Source organism: Cynoglossus semilaevis, chromosome 5 (genome assembly GCF_000523025.1).
Source record: "Cynoglossus semilaevis isolate Cse_v1.0 chromosome 5, Cse_v1.0, whole genome shotgun sequence".
In the NCBI taxonomy this organism is placed as follows: domain Eukaryota; kingdom Metazoa; phylum Chordata; class Actinopteri; order Pleuronectiformes; family Cynoglossidae; genus Cynoglossus; species Cynoglossus semilaevis.
In genome coordinates, this window is record NC_024311.1 from 18,822,774 (window position 1) to 18,837,345 (window position 14,572).

At 42.9% G+C, this 14,572-nt stretch overlaps 2 protein-coding genes across 3 annotated transcripts in view; one reads left to right on the top strand and one right to left on the bottom strand.

The window, feature by feature from the left end:
* The window catches only part of LOC103379417 (lysyl oxidase-like 1), a 146,937-nt gene that overhangs the window by 50,616 nt on the left and 81,749 nt on the right, over positions 1–14,572 (top strand). Inside the window, exon 2 of the mRNA XM_008310963.3 lies at positions 9,139–9,198. The gene's annotated coding sequence lies outside the window, so the exon portion shown is untranslated. The remainder of the gene's footprint in view (positions 1–9,138; positions 9,199–14,572) is intronic.
* insyn1 (inhibitory synaptic factor 1) overlaps positions 1–14,572 on the bottom strand; it is a 33,909-nt gene that overhangs the window by 13,601 nt on the left and 5,736 nt on the right. The window lies entirely within an intron of this gene.

A 14,572-nucleotide genomic window follows, 5' to 3' on the forward strand; every position in this document is an offset into this window, starting at 1 on the left:
CCTGACTCCCCACCTGGTGACTTCACTGATTAGTTCCAGCAACCTCTCGACTCTGAGGCTTAAGCCGTAGAAGAAGAGTGAAAGGATAAATGATTGTGTATTGACTTTACTTGCATTAAAAATCTTCCTCCAGTGACACAACAGACCTGTCTGTGTGTGTGTCTGTAGCTGTGACATCATCAGCTGAATGTAAAGCCTCTGTGGCCACCATCCTCCATCAGCCAGACTCAGCTCACTATTGTGTTGAACACACACACACACACACACACACACACGTACATCTCAGTAGGATTCAGCATTCTACCTGCATTCTCCCCAGGAATATTAAAGGGGCCAATTACCACAGACAAATAAGCAGTGTACACTGAAGGTGAAGGACAGGAGAAGCAATTTTCCATTCTTTTCTCATCTCAGTTTATCTTTTGCTTTCATGCATTAAATTGCTCATCTACAAATAGTAGGTCCATTGTCTCGTGCTGTTGACACAAATGGGAAGGCGTGAAGAATGAAGATGCATCGTTCCACGTGAGGCAAATTCATCTTTTCACTGAAGTTGGCACTGGTTGGGAAGAGAACGTGTGAAGTCAGGCGCAGCGTATAATTAGCAGGTGGCGTGGTCCGGTGGAGCAGCCGTTTGTGGGCTTCCCTCTCTCTGCCACCCCTCTGTGTGACGAGGTCATCCCACCGTGACCTTTGCTGCTTTTTTCCAACCTGACTGTAAACTGCCTCCTACAAACCTGCGCACCGTGACCTTTGCTGCTTTTTTCCAATCTGTAAACTGCCTCCTACAAACCTGCCACGGTGTCTGTTTGCAATTCATGGTAGTGTGACGCAATCACCGCCTGATGTAAGCTCCCAGCTTTTTATGCATCAACCTACAACCTATATTCCTGGAAACATTGAAACAGGACTGCATTAATAATCCGTGTTCTCTGTGTGGAGTCCGTTAGCAACAGTGGTTTAACAACTTCCAGGGCTTCAGCCTTTCATTTCTCTTTCTCTCTCCCGCCTCTCCTTGGCAGTGCAGTCTTGATTGATGAAAGCAATAGAAGAGGTGAAATCTAAAGACTGAACGGAGAGATAACTGACCGTCCCAGAGTGACTCAGGCTGATGCCCAGAGTCAGGCTGCTGAAAATAAGACGGAGCGAGTGCAAGCGCGGTGTGGAAGTGTGTAAATGAGGCCGTGCAGTTTGGTGCTGCGTACCGCATCATCTCTGGCTCATGTTTGGGAGGCAAACAGGACTATGTTAATTTTGCCTTCTTCAAAAAAGGGACACATTGCTGACAGTCAGAATGATGTGACCAAACAGCCAGCGGGGGCAGCGCCAACAGGGCTCCATCTAATCAATCCACCGTGGGAGGACAGAAAAGTTGCACAAACAACATGCACTCACACGGAAAATACAATAATAGGTACCAGCGAAAAATACAGTACATGCACAAAATTCCATCACCGTAGCTATTCTCATACCTTGCAGCAGAAATCGCTGCAGCCACAGAAGAAAGAATTGATCATTCTCCTCTTTATTTTTCACTTTCAAATAAAAAACAAGCTTCTGAGCAGGAAACCAGAAAACAACAATTCTGACAGCCCGTCTGGCTCATACACCTTTGATGTGAAACACAGGGGCGGGGGCCTGCAGTGGACGGTACAGGTCAACGTACGGCTTGAAATATTGATATTAAAAACCTGCATTTTAATCTCACAAGAAATCAAATCAAAATCCCTTGACTGTCACCCTGGAGGTGGGATTCTCTAAAAACATAATTCAGTACCACAGAACCACAGTTCTAGTAAAAAAAAAAAAAGCATCTTACTCTGGATAAGAGACAAATTAAGATAAAAAAAAATCCAAAAACTTTGACCTCTCATTATGTTGAGGTTTTTTAATTCCACTATTTACAGTTTGATTCTTTCCAACCAACAAAGCTCATTAAATATGTGAATCCTCTGGGGCTCGAACCCTGGACCTTCTGTATGTAAGGCAGATGTGGGAGTGGTTATTGGTTGTGTTTTATATCGGTGTATTTACTTTGGGTCTCTTGTCCACATCACGTCCTCTCAGAATGGCTACCATATGGTATTTTTGAAGACAGGGGGCGCCAGTGCAGCGTTCATCCATGTTCACTGTTACAGTTGTTTTGTTACCTCGGCCAATGACATCATCTCACCCTAATTGGTACAACCAACTTTATTATTCGACATTAAAGTTTCATTTTTAGATTATTGATTATTTGTTTTTTTTTTCCTAATCAGTTTATAATCGTCCAATAGACGATCACGACCCTTTTATTCTGAGGTTAATTTGTTGTGATGCCGGAGGATTACATGAATAACTGCGCTCACCAATTTGTTCGCCATCAACAAAGGTGTTTTTGTTTTTGGGAGTGGTTATTGGTTGTGTTTTATATCGGTGTATTTACTTTGGGTCTCTTGTCCACATCACGTCCTCTCAGAATGGCTACCATATGGTATTTTTGAAGACAGGGGGCGCCAGTGCAGCGTTCATCCATGTTCACTGTTCACTGGGTCTTGGGCACGCTCTCCTTCTTTAAATAGCCCCAGATCTAATGTGCAGACAGCAGCAGAGTTCTGACAGATCCTGCCTGGCTGCCTCCTCCCACTAGGTGACACATTCTTTATTTATTTTTCTACCCCTCCACGTTTGTATTCACTTCATGGAGCACTGGCCCCTCCAGCTGTTGTCAGTTTCGTTCTCCATCCATGTCTGAAAAACCAAATGGATTTACAGGATTCATTGTCAACACCTCCTCTTTTCTTGGTCTGTGACTCCTGTAGAGTCTTTCATCAGCTCGCTCCTTTCATCCCCACCTCCTCCGTCCCATCATCATCATCATCATCATCATCATCATCACCTGACTCTTCCTCTTATACACTGTGTTCAATGATGTGTCATGTGTTTTTCTCATGTCTTTTCCAGCCAGTGCAATAACCAAATATTTCTATCATCCCTCTAAAATGCTGGACTCATTTTCTTCCTTTAATTCCCTGATAAATTTCACCTCATGACTTTGGTTGAGGTGGAAGAAGTCGTTGCTCTTAAGAAAAACCTCACAGTCCTGGGATAATCCTCAGGCAGTCGCCACACGGCACGTTGGCCCGCCTCGCCGTTTTAATGAGGGCGCCACACGTGCCCCGCCCCTCTGCTTGTCACGCAGACAGGCTTAAACATGAACTAATACATGATACTGAGCTGTACCTCAGTGCTGACTGTGGGGGCAGCAGAGAGCCATTGTTTGTTAGGATGAAAAAGAGGGCAAAGCAGGAATAGCATTTTATATCATGCAATTATGTAATGACATGCGGGATCCAATTCTTGGAGATATTCTCCTGACCCTCCTCACTCCGTGCACAATTAATTTGGTGCAGGGTGGAAGCATAAATCTTAGATGATTGTGTTGTATTCAGGAAAGGAGCATGAATATTTTCATTTTCAGGACTCAAGTTCAGCAGCAGACAGGTCAATTAGTTTTGTTGTATTATTATGGAGATGCTGAAGCGTTCTGCAGCATCAACGGGATTTACCAGCTGTGTGTGTGTGTGTGTGTGTGTGTGTGTGTGCATACATATATAAGATTAGGAGATCTCAAAAGAATCTATCTATTTATCTACCCATCCATCCATCCTTCATCCATCCTTCATCCACCCTTCATCCATCATTTATCCATCCTTCATCCACCCTTCATCCATCCTTCATCCACCCTTCATCCATCATTTATCCATCCTTCATCCATCATTTATCCATCCTTCATCCATCCTTCATCCATCCTTCATTCTGCACCTACTGATCTTTGACGTCAAAATGACTAGAAGAAAAAATATAACATGACCGAGAGTTAAATGAGAGAAGTTGGTGATTTTTTTCTAATGGAGTTGTATATAAAATCTGCTAATGACAGAATAATGACCAGTGTTTCCTGGACCATGTCAGAACGACCCTCAGAAACACAAAGAGGGAATGACGCTTTATGCGTCTGGACTTTACGACTTCCTGGTGACAAACATTAGAACCAAACAGAAAACAGATCAGAGCCACAGAAGGAACACCACATGGACCATGTTTGACCCAGTTGTTGGTGTTGTCTTAGTCAGCAGTCCTTTTTGAGGTCTTTGAAATTCAAAACAACTACAACTCCAACCTGGAGCCACCACTGCAGCAGTATCAGACGCTTCCTGTCTCTGACGTGTGAACACTGGCAGTTGTTGTTCTGCAGGGTCACCTGTGTACCTGAGAACAGTTGGTTTGGTATTTTTGGATGGTGCTGAGTGTCTTTGACACTGGTCCAACTCTGACTGCAGTTGTACTTCCACCTTCTCCACAACACAATTAAAAGCCTGGTCGTTGAGACTGGAAGGTGGCCAGCTCTTCTGGGTTAATGGATGGGCTTGGCCAGACGTCTGCCCGCTGACGGCGAGCTGGCAGCCGTCACGACCGGGCTCCACATTGTAAGTGGACGTATACTGTGTGTGCGGACGTCAGTGGAGAAGATGAACATCCTCCTTCTGTGTCCTTCTCGCTCTATCCTTATCTTTCTGACACAGCAGAGTGAAGTCTTGTAGAAAAGACTCCAGAAATCAGTCAATGTTTCTGTTACTACGTCAGAGTTGAAGAAAATGATTTAACACAAGGGAACTACCTTTACCCCAGTCACTCTGCTCTGACCTGGAAGGACATGAAATGACATGCTTAAATATGTATATTGCTCTAAATATTCAGGCCGGGTGTCCTGATTACAGCGTTTCTTATTTTGGTGCTGCTCCGCTCACTGGTTTCATTTGGCATCTGCTCTCATTTTTAGAGAAAAAAAAAAAAAAAAAACCTGAGTAGTGAGTAAAGTTGTGTCAGTCGTACTGTAGCTGTAACTTCAGCCTTCAGTCTGGGGAGAGTGTTTTGTTATCAGTGCTGAACAGAAATGTTACATAGGAATCAGACGGCGTGCCAGGCTCCTTCCTATGGCAGCACTTAAGGTGGTATGAATTATCCACGTGTTTCTGTGTGTTATTAAAAATAAAGGACTGGACCTAATGTGTGTGTGTGTGTGTGTCAACCTCACACACAGAACCTACAGACCATTAGTTATGTTAGTTTTATAATGTGGGGAAAATCCAGCCGTCAGCAACTTGGGGAGCCGGTCCCGTATTCTGATGAATTATGATCGATTGAGAAACAGAAAATGCTGATTTGACTTCTCCAACTGCAGCTGGTAAATTATGGATGTGACTGTCGACTGTACCTGCTCAATTATTTACAGCCACATAAATGACAAAATTGTTTTTCTCTTTCATGGAGAGTAATCAGAGACAGCACGCAGAGACTCTGACAGATGCAATTGAAAGGCAAATGAAAATATTTTTTTATTGGATGACATTTGTTATGAATAGTTGAGTCCTAGGTAAGAGCAGTTCCATTAAGTGGCTTTAATGTGGAACTAAAAAGCATTTTAAATGCTCTTTGTGAATACGAAATGCACGACCACATCCCAGGGTCAGACTTTGACCTGTCGGAGAGGTCACTGTGACAGTACGTCATCCCTGGAGCCTGAAAGCTTTGATGCAGTAGAAACGTAGGAGAAGGACAGGAGTGGAGTCTGTGCTCTGTGTTTGGCTCATGTCTTTGTGCTGGCCTGATTAGTATTCTATCTGCAGTGTGGGACACTGGGCTAAATTTAACCAGTGGGAAAAAAAAAACACACAGAACCTGGACAATTCCAGCACAGACAGAACATTCTAAATACTGACCAGAGCTGAACAGAACTGATACCTGCTGGAAGAGCAGCCCTGCTGTTTGGGAGTGAAATCACCTTGGCCTTGATTAGAGGCTTCTATTGACAGGCTCTGATGCTGCTGCTGATGCTGCTGCTGCTGTTACTGCTGCTGTTACTACTGCTGCTGTTACTGCTGCTGCTGTTACTGCTGCTGTTGTTACTGCTGCTGCTGCTGATGCTGCTGCTGATGCTGCTGCTGCTGTTACTGCTGCTGTTACTACTGCTGCTGTTACTGCTGCTGCTGTTACTGCTGCTGCTGTTACTGCTGCTGCTGCTGCTCACTCAGCCCTGATTCAGTGCACTTCACTTCACTATAGTTGACACTCCAGGACTAACAGTTGAAAGGCTACGTACATAATTAGCGGTAGATTTAAACATCAGAGCGAGCGTCCATTTAAAGAGCACTAATGTGCACAGGTAACATTCAAATTTCAAACTTCTGCAGGAAAGTCTAAATGTTGAGTAACAGAATAATGAAATGTCTGATCTAACGAAGGTGAACAGCGCTTTGGCTTTTAGTCCCTTTCTGCTCCGCTGTCACTCTGAACCAGCAGCCCAGTCCTCTGTTAGTGTTGGAGAGTGCTGTCCACCTCATTCATTAGCCTCCAGATATGCAGCGCTGATGGGAAATATTTCCCACTTGGCCTGAGTAATAAAAAGATTGTTTTTCTGTGAACAGCGTGAGAGTTGAAAAGGGAAATATCACACGTCTAACCATGATTTGACAAGGACAGAGTACACGCAGTCAATTAAGGGGAACTGTGGCCCACTTTTCTCCCTGCCTTTGGAAATCATTCAAATTACCAACGGCAGACGCAGGGACACAGAGACACAGAGACGCAGGGACACAGAGACGCAGGGACACAGGGACACAGGGAGGAGGAAGTCTGGTTCATTATTCACATGAACGCAACATACAGGCATCGTCGTCCAGTTAACGGTGAGTTAATGGTGAGTTAACAGTGAGTTAACGGTGAGTTAACGGTGAGTTAACAGTGAGTTAACGGTGAATTAACGGTGAGTTAACGGTGAGTTAACAGTGAGTTAACAGTGAGTTAACAGTGAGTTAACAGTGAGTTAACAGTGAGTTAACAGTGAGTTAACAGTGAGTTAACAGTGAGTTAACGGTGAGTTACATTATTGAACAACTGAAGTGAAGTCATGGATCTTCCAGTTCTCAGGTGTACAGTACGTCCAGCCGCTGTTATTCATCTGTCAGTGATGACACACAGATGAATGATGACTGTGGACCGTGTCTTTAATGTGTACAGAAATATAAACCATGTTGTTCCTGCATTAGGACTAAGAAGTCCGTGGGTTTAGAACATGGTGAGTTCACCTGACTGAGTTGTTCTGTGTCCCTCACACGTCTGCAGCCAACCTCCCTGGAGGTCAGTGAAGGCATCAAATCTTATGAGTTCCCTGAACACCAGTGTTATGACTCTGATCACATGACCTAATCACATGTTCATATTCCCCCTGAAAAAACAATGTGGATGCAATTTTATGAAAGATAACGGTTATATGTTGCAGTAAATCTAGTTTTTTTTAAAAGCTGAATGTCCTGAAATCGTCACATAAATGTTTTTAGAGTTGATTTTTGAGTTTAACTTCTATAAAAAAAGGCCGACACGTCCATAGCTTTAGCCGTCTGCTAGTGCTGTGTCGATATATGAACCACCCAAGTAAATATATGTATGATATAAATATATTTATATATATGAGGAGAAGAAGAAGAAGAAGTAAATGTATGTATGGTTCACCAGCTGCACTTCAACGTTACAGCGCTGCTGTCTGTCCAGTTCATACCTGCACTCACTGTTGTCTGTTAGAAAAGGGTCAGAGGTCAGTCAACTTTGACATGCAGGTGTCAAAGCCTCTCTGGTGTTTCATCTGTCACTCAGTCCAGTTGGACGGGGGTCTGACATTTTAAGCCATGTTTTGTACAAAGGTCATCCAGCCTCTTGCTCATATCAGAGTTGAATGTGAAAAAAAAATCATTTGAACTGTTAAATCCCTGGTGTCGTACCGTGTTAATCCTCCGGAGGCACACAGTCCCAGCTGAGAACTGAGCGTCTCACAGTATAAAAATACAGTAGCATCAGCATTTAGCAGGAAGTGAAGCCTGGCAGAGTTCAAATCATTTATCTGAGGAGCACAGTGTCACATTAAAGTATCACTGTGAAAACAAAGCATTGTGGGAGTTATAATGTCAGCAGGTTACCTGAATGTAGGTTTAGAAACTCCAAAAGTCACCATCCAGTACATGAAGCTTGATATATTTCTTGACATTTGTCCTTAGTAATAATGAATGGTTTGGTTTAGTCCCAGATGACGACAGATGAAAACACGACGGACATATTAATATCATATTAATGAATGTTGATTTATCTCAATTAATCAGGAATAAATGTGAGAGTTTAACATTGATAATCAGATTGTTTTGATGGATTCATTAATGAAATGAACACATATATAACCTGATTTGTTCGTAATGACCTTGGAGAAAGTCTGGAGGACACTGACGTGTTTGTTTTCAAAGCCTGTTAAGCTGTATATATATATATATATATATATATATATTAGTATATATATTTATATATACATATACAGTATACACACTGTTCTGCATTGTACATAAATACATGCTGAGTTATTAACAATTAATTGGCAACAAATGAATGATCACTAATTAGCATTAATTTTTCCCCTTGATTCCATCAACTTTCAGCAGATCTAGGTGTTAAACAGCAGTTGAAGTATTATGGGATACACTATTGAGCCTACAATATGACTCACACACACTCTTGTTTTTAAAGTATTTGCCCTCCACACAACACAAGGCGGCTGACCCTCACCCTCGTCCTGGTTGTTTGGTGTTGACAGACGACCCCGTGGTCCTCGACTCTGCCGTGATCTGGAGTCCTGACTGTGCCTGAACAGAACGCTTCATCACCATGACCTTTGTGTCGACTCAAACAGCTGATTCTATCAGTTCCCACTGTAGCTTTGACCTTGAGAAGTAGTGTAGATACAGTCAACAACACGTGGTCGGTTATTTACCTTATCGTTAGTTTTGACAAAAGTCCTGGACGTTAATGTCTGTGATTTCACTGGTGAATTTCATTAGGACATTTTTAGACAAACGTCAACACAACTCTACCAAGAATCTATGTTTAGGTTTAGTGTCTCAGAAACTAAAGTTGACTGAACACAGTACAAGTACACAGTACATGGAGGTACTGTAGTAATGTTTGGACCATTGCAGTGATCAATACATTCAAACACAGCAGACTGTTCACATGTTGAAGACTATAATCCTGTATGTTCTCTGTGCTCTTCATCTGCAGCACCAGCTCCAGTGAAGATCACGTCGTCCTGAAGCTCTGACCTACAAATGTCTCCATCAGGTAAAAAACCCAAAAAGCTCAATCTGATTCTACTTTTCAATCACTCAAACCTTAACTTCCGACTGTTGATGTGACTGAGCCGAATCAGCCAAACAGTCTGTTCTCAGCTGAATAATTCCCTCTGTTCTTTCACCTTCCCCACATTACAGTAAATGTTGTGTATCATGTGATGGTGTGATTGACAGCCGTCCATGTCAGGCCATGATTGGCCGTTGCATCTGAGCTTCTTTTGTCTTCTCTTTGTTGTGAGCTGGTCCACCGTGTCCGTCTTATTCACTGCAGTAACGGCTTCATCACGCCACTGATCCATGTTGGACGTACAACCGTGCTGCTCTGCCAATCCACACAGGGATTCAACACCAGCTGTCCAACCGACAGAAATACATGTCGTAGAAACCTGTTAGAGCTATTGTAGAACTTTAGAGGAAATAAAAAAACACAAATGCTGAAACCTAAAAGCAGTGGCTGCAGTTTCAGCTCCACCAAGGACCTTTCATGGTGAACAGGTGTGTGCGCCACCTTGTGGCTTTATGGTAACAAAATAGTTGTTTTCTCCCCCATGATTTCAAAAGCTGTTGAGAAACACATTGTCTGTAATTTATTTATATATATATATATTATTTTTTTTAAGTTTGAATAACAAGACCAGGCTCAGGTGAACACAGACCTCAGAAGTCCTGACTCTGAGATCCTGCTTCAAATATTCACACAGACAGGCTTTTAACAAAGTGTGGTAATTAATGACGTGAATGTTAAACAGATCCGTCTTGTTGGCATTAATGAGGTGGTTTAGACACACATCCCAGTAGGAGAGTCTAATGTTTGCCATTTCTAGAGATCTGTTGCTCATGTTGCAAATCTTTTTTGTTTTGTTTTTATCTATGAAGCCAAACTCTCTGATTTACCACTGCTTAAAAAGCTTCAAGTAAAAAAATACAATGAAAGCAATAATTTGAATGTGCAGATTTGAACTATGGATTTGATCCAAACATGATGTTGTCAGTAGACACATTGACGCTCCAGCCTGGTTAACCCTTTCCCTCTCGGTGTGATACGGCAGCACTTCCTGTAGCTCCACATCTATGGTTGAAGCTGTTTGGACATTTAAAGGTTTCCATCCACCATCTTGGAGAAACCACCCTGCTCTTCATCAGACCAGTGTCGTCAGTGATGAGTTGAATAAAAAGTAGTTGTGAGGAGCAGTAAGAGGAGAACCTGGCAGCAGTCCAGTCATGACTCTGTATATATACCAGACCAGACCAGAGCAGAGCAGACCAGACCAGAGCAGACACAGAGTACTGCACAGTCTGCAGTGTGTGGTTTTAGCAACCTGTCTGTGTCTCAGCTTCACACTGACTCCACTGTGTCCCTGCTGTCCTTTGAACGTGAACTCACTGAGTCAGGCTGTAATAAAACATTTCCTCTGTCCAAGTCTCACATCTCGTCTTTGGTTGTTTTCACCAAAATACAAAGAATATTCAGACTGTGTCCTGAACTGAATTTCAACGCTGGTGGTTTTTTTTATTATTTGGACATGGTTTTTGTGTCAGGGTGTCTGCGTTTGGGAAAAAGAGAGGAAGAGACAGAGGGACACAGAGTGGACCATGAATGTCTGCTGCTTTATCAACACACCTGGAACTGTTGTCTTATAGAGACTGTACTGTCTGCCATTTTGGCACAGCCTTTAGCTCAGTGGTTCCTGCAATGGTCTTGTGATGGGAGGATTACAGAAGGAGTTCAAGTGTTGAGCAATGTCTCAGCAACCGTTGCTTTAGTTCAAATCACCGAGTTGATAAAACCGAACCCTTCAATACGTCCTGTCGTCATTTATTTATTTACAGATGTTCAGTTGGTCAGTGTCGTCATCCCTAATATTAACAACAACTTTGTTCCCTCACATTTGGTCAAAGTGTTTTGACGACTGAACTGTTACTGTAACAGTCAGTTACTGTAACAGTCGGTTACTGTAACTGTTCATTCTCTGTACCTTATTTAGGTCCTTTTGTGTACTTCTTCCTACAGCAGCAGCAGCAGCAGCTAATTTAAACGTGCTAACATGAGCCAAGAGCCACATCTCTTTCTGCTCTTCACAGTTTGACAACATAGAGTGAGAAAATAAAACACAGATTTTCTATTTTTTTTTTGTTCATGGAGGAGGACAAAAGAGTGGTTTTTCTACAACCTATTTACTTGTCTTGATCATCAGTGTTCAGTAATGGGATGTCTTTGTTCCTACGGCCCTCCCTGTTATTACAGATGGCACGCTTCAATTAGACCCAGAGAAATGACTCACTCCAACCTGACTTTTTTTTATTCTTCGTCAACATCTCTTATGGTGCAGAACAAATCACCTTTTTCTAATGGTTTAATAATAGATGTGCAGTCGTAGTCGTAACGTGACACGTCTTATGAATATTGGTGATCGAACGTCAGATCCAGTAGGTTATTGGTTTGTGTGGACGTTAGAATAATGAATAACTTTAGGTCTGGTTCACCAGTATTAGCATCTCATCTTTGTGTTGTTGTTGTTGTTTAAATAAAACAGTGTTTTCATGAATATCCTATAATATTTCATCAGCTCAGTTCATGTGAACTTGGTTGGTTAGTGCTTTTATTGATTGTTGTTCTATGTTCTATGTATTATTTCAGCCTCAGCTAACAGTAGCCAACAGCCACACTGTGCTGTGTCTACAGTTATATTGAAGTGAAAAGCTGACAGTATTGTCAGTGTGTTTAAGGCTGAGGTGCTGCGTCAGTTCATCACAGTAGAATATTATCAATCTGTTCTGTGATTGGAGGAGAGAACGCAGCTCTGCTGAGGCCTGGATAATCTGTGTATGTGTTGGCCTTTAGTGCCTGTCAAGTTTGGACGTAGTAAAATCAAGTCATTGATCTGATCATCGACTGTAACGCCCACTGAGGATGAAGCCGCGACACCTGTGAGTCTTTTACCACATTTAGCTCTGGCAGCTTTTACAGGCTATAAAAATGTAGCACATCTTCAAAATCAGACGACATTATACCTTCTCCGCCCATGTGCATCAGTAAAAAGTACTAACCACAGGAGAGACAATCTGACGGCCTAATAGGGAGCAGGCTGCCCCTCTGCGCATAGTATTCTGTGACACAATGAGATGATGTAGCTATTCTTAGAGGCTGCTTGCATCGATGGACGCCATTTTTCACACCATTAACTACAGCAGACTGGTTTTATTCACAGCACAGAGACGGGCCAAAACAATTCTAAACACGCCCACAAACTAGCACAATTGCAACAATTGATCGAAGCTGTTCCACTAAGTCTGTCACAATTCTGTGCCCCAGAAAACCATTATCTTCATTTCCCTTTCTCTTCCCTCTCTTGTATTAACAGCCAGCCTCTGCTTTGTCATTCCTTCAGTCTCCTGTTTCATCCAGTTCAGTTCTGACATGGAGATGAAGATGAAGAAAGGCTTTTAGGCTGAATCACTAAGAACAAAAAAGAAGAAATAATCATATTGCTGCATCTTAAAGAAGCTGCAGCTCCACAGAAGGGCTGGCTAAAAGAGACTCAGGGGAATGCTTTGCATGCTGCAGTTTATTCTCTTAACAGCTCTCAAGGTTAACACTTTTCACTCCCATTTTTTTCACTCCGCTCTCATTTTTGTCTGTCCTCGGTGCAGATTCTTTTTTCTTCTAGAATGGAGTGAAAAAAGTATTCAGGTAAAGTATTAAAGTAACAAAATAAAAAAAAATGGGCACAGAGTTTTGTTTATGAGACTCCACAACTGTCTCGCAGCCATAAACCGTAAATCACGCCTGCTTAGACGCAGAAGGTCATGGGTTTGAGTCCAAGAGGAGCCACCAACTGGCAGCCTACTGCAGCAGATCAACTGGTAACACAACAGTTTCCTTAGTGTGGTGTCAATAAAAATCCAGTTATTATTAGTGATTCCATAGTGTGTGGTTATCGCGCCTGCCTTACATGTAGAAGGTCCTGGGTTTGAGCCCCAGAAGAACCACACGGCGCTCTCCTGTGGCAGCCTGTAGGGGTTGCTAAGAATCACACTGGATTCTTTTATCCACCAGGGGGCAGAATACATGAGATCAGTTTTTAAAGGAATTGATCATTTTAATTGATCATGTTGATGATCTGTAGGTCTCAGGATCGTACGTATCAAATATGGTTCAAATGGATTTATAGAACCAGGGGTTTGACATCATCAGATGTGACTCAGCTCTGGGCTGTAATTGCATCTGAATATGATTGATTTGTTTACTACACCAGCGTGGCTGTAGTCAGGTCACAATCCCTTGGATGTCGTCAACCCCAAGATAATCTGACAATCTACTTTACATCAGGCAGCCTATCAGGCAGCCCCGACTCATGACTGTGAAGCCCAGCACACAGGTGTTCAAATGTTCAAATGTTGTATTCAGTGAAAAACAGATAAGGCATGAGGCTTCTGGTTCACCATGTTTTCCTGAGCAAAGGAAGCTAGGCTACGAGCACGTCACCCAGTTTAATTTGGAATCCTCGCTGCACTCACAAAGGAGGTCAGACAAGGAGAAACAAGTTGTCAGACGTAGTAAAAAGAGATTCGTCATTTCTCCCCGATGACTTTAGACGATATGAAGGCTTTTTCTTCTGGTTCTCTACCGTATGTGGGTTCTACCTGGACCATGTATTGAAGCTGCCTTCCTGTGGTTACAGTTGGAGAATGAACCACCGAGCGCCGCTGCCCTGCACGCACATCTGTTCACTGTTTGGAAGCTGGACGCCATTCTGACTTTAATTGGACCAAAATGGATTCTCCTGTTGAACTCACTGGGCCGTGGTCAACAGGGCAGCGAGGTCCAAACATTGGCACGGAGCGAGGTTGTTTTGTGGTGACTGGTCCACCAGGACACAGCTGTGTCGCTGATTGGTATTAACAATCGCAGGTAGTTAAATCAAAGTACCACGGTCGCCTCCTGAGTTAACATGAACATGAATGAACACGTGGGAGAATCAAACTTTTTCATACGTGTTCAACATGATCATTCATTATTTTTCTGTGCCTCACGCTGCCGCGTTACATTTCAAAGCATTACTTGTCATCACGCAGCGTCAGCAGAGGGAATTGTGGGTTGACAGGCGGACATACTGTAGGCCCTACAGTCAGACCCTGACTGTGGTCTGTCTGTGGCTGTGGGGACATTGAGTCCACTACAGGGTGGAGACTTTGCTTCAGCCACAGGCACTGGTCGGTTCATCAGCTGGTTGTTGTGTTGACCAGTGAGCAGGTTAGTATCATATTATAGCAGGTCATTTACTGAAGTGTTGGTCTCAGTGGAACGGTTCACATTAACGTTGTTTCACTGACTTCATCTGCTGTCAACAGTTGGGCTTTTT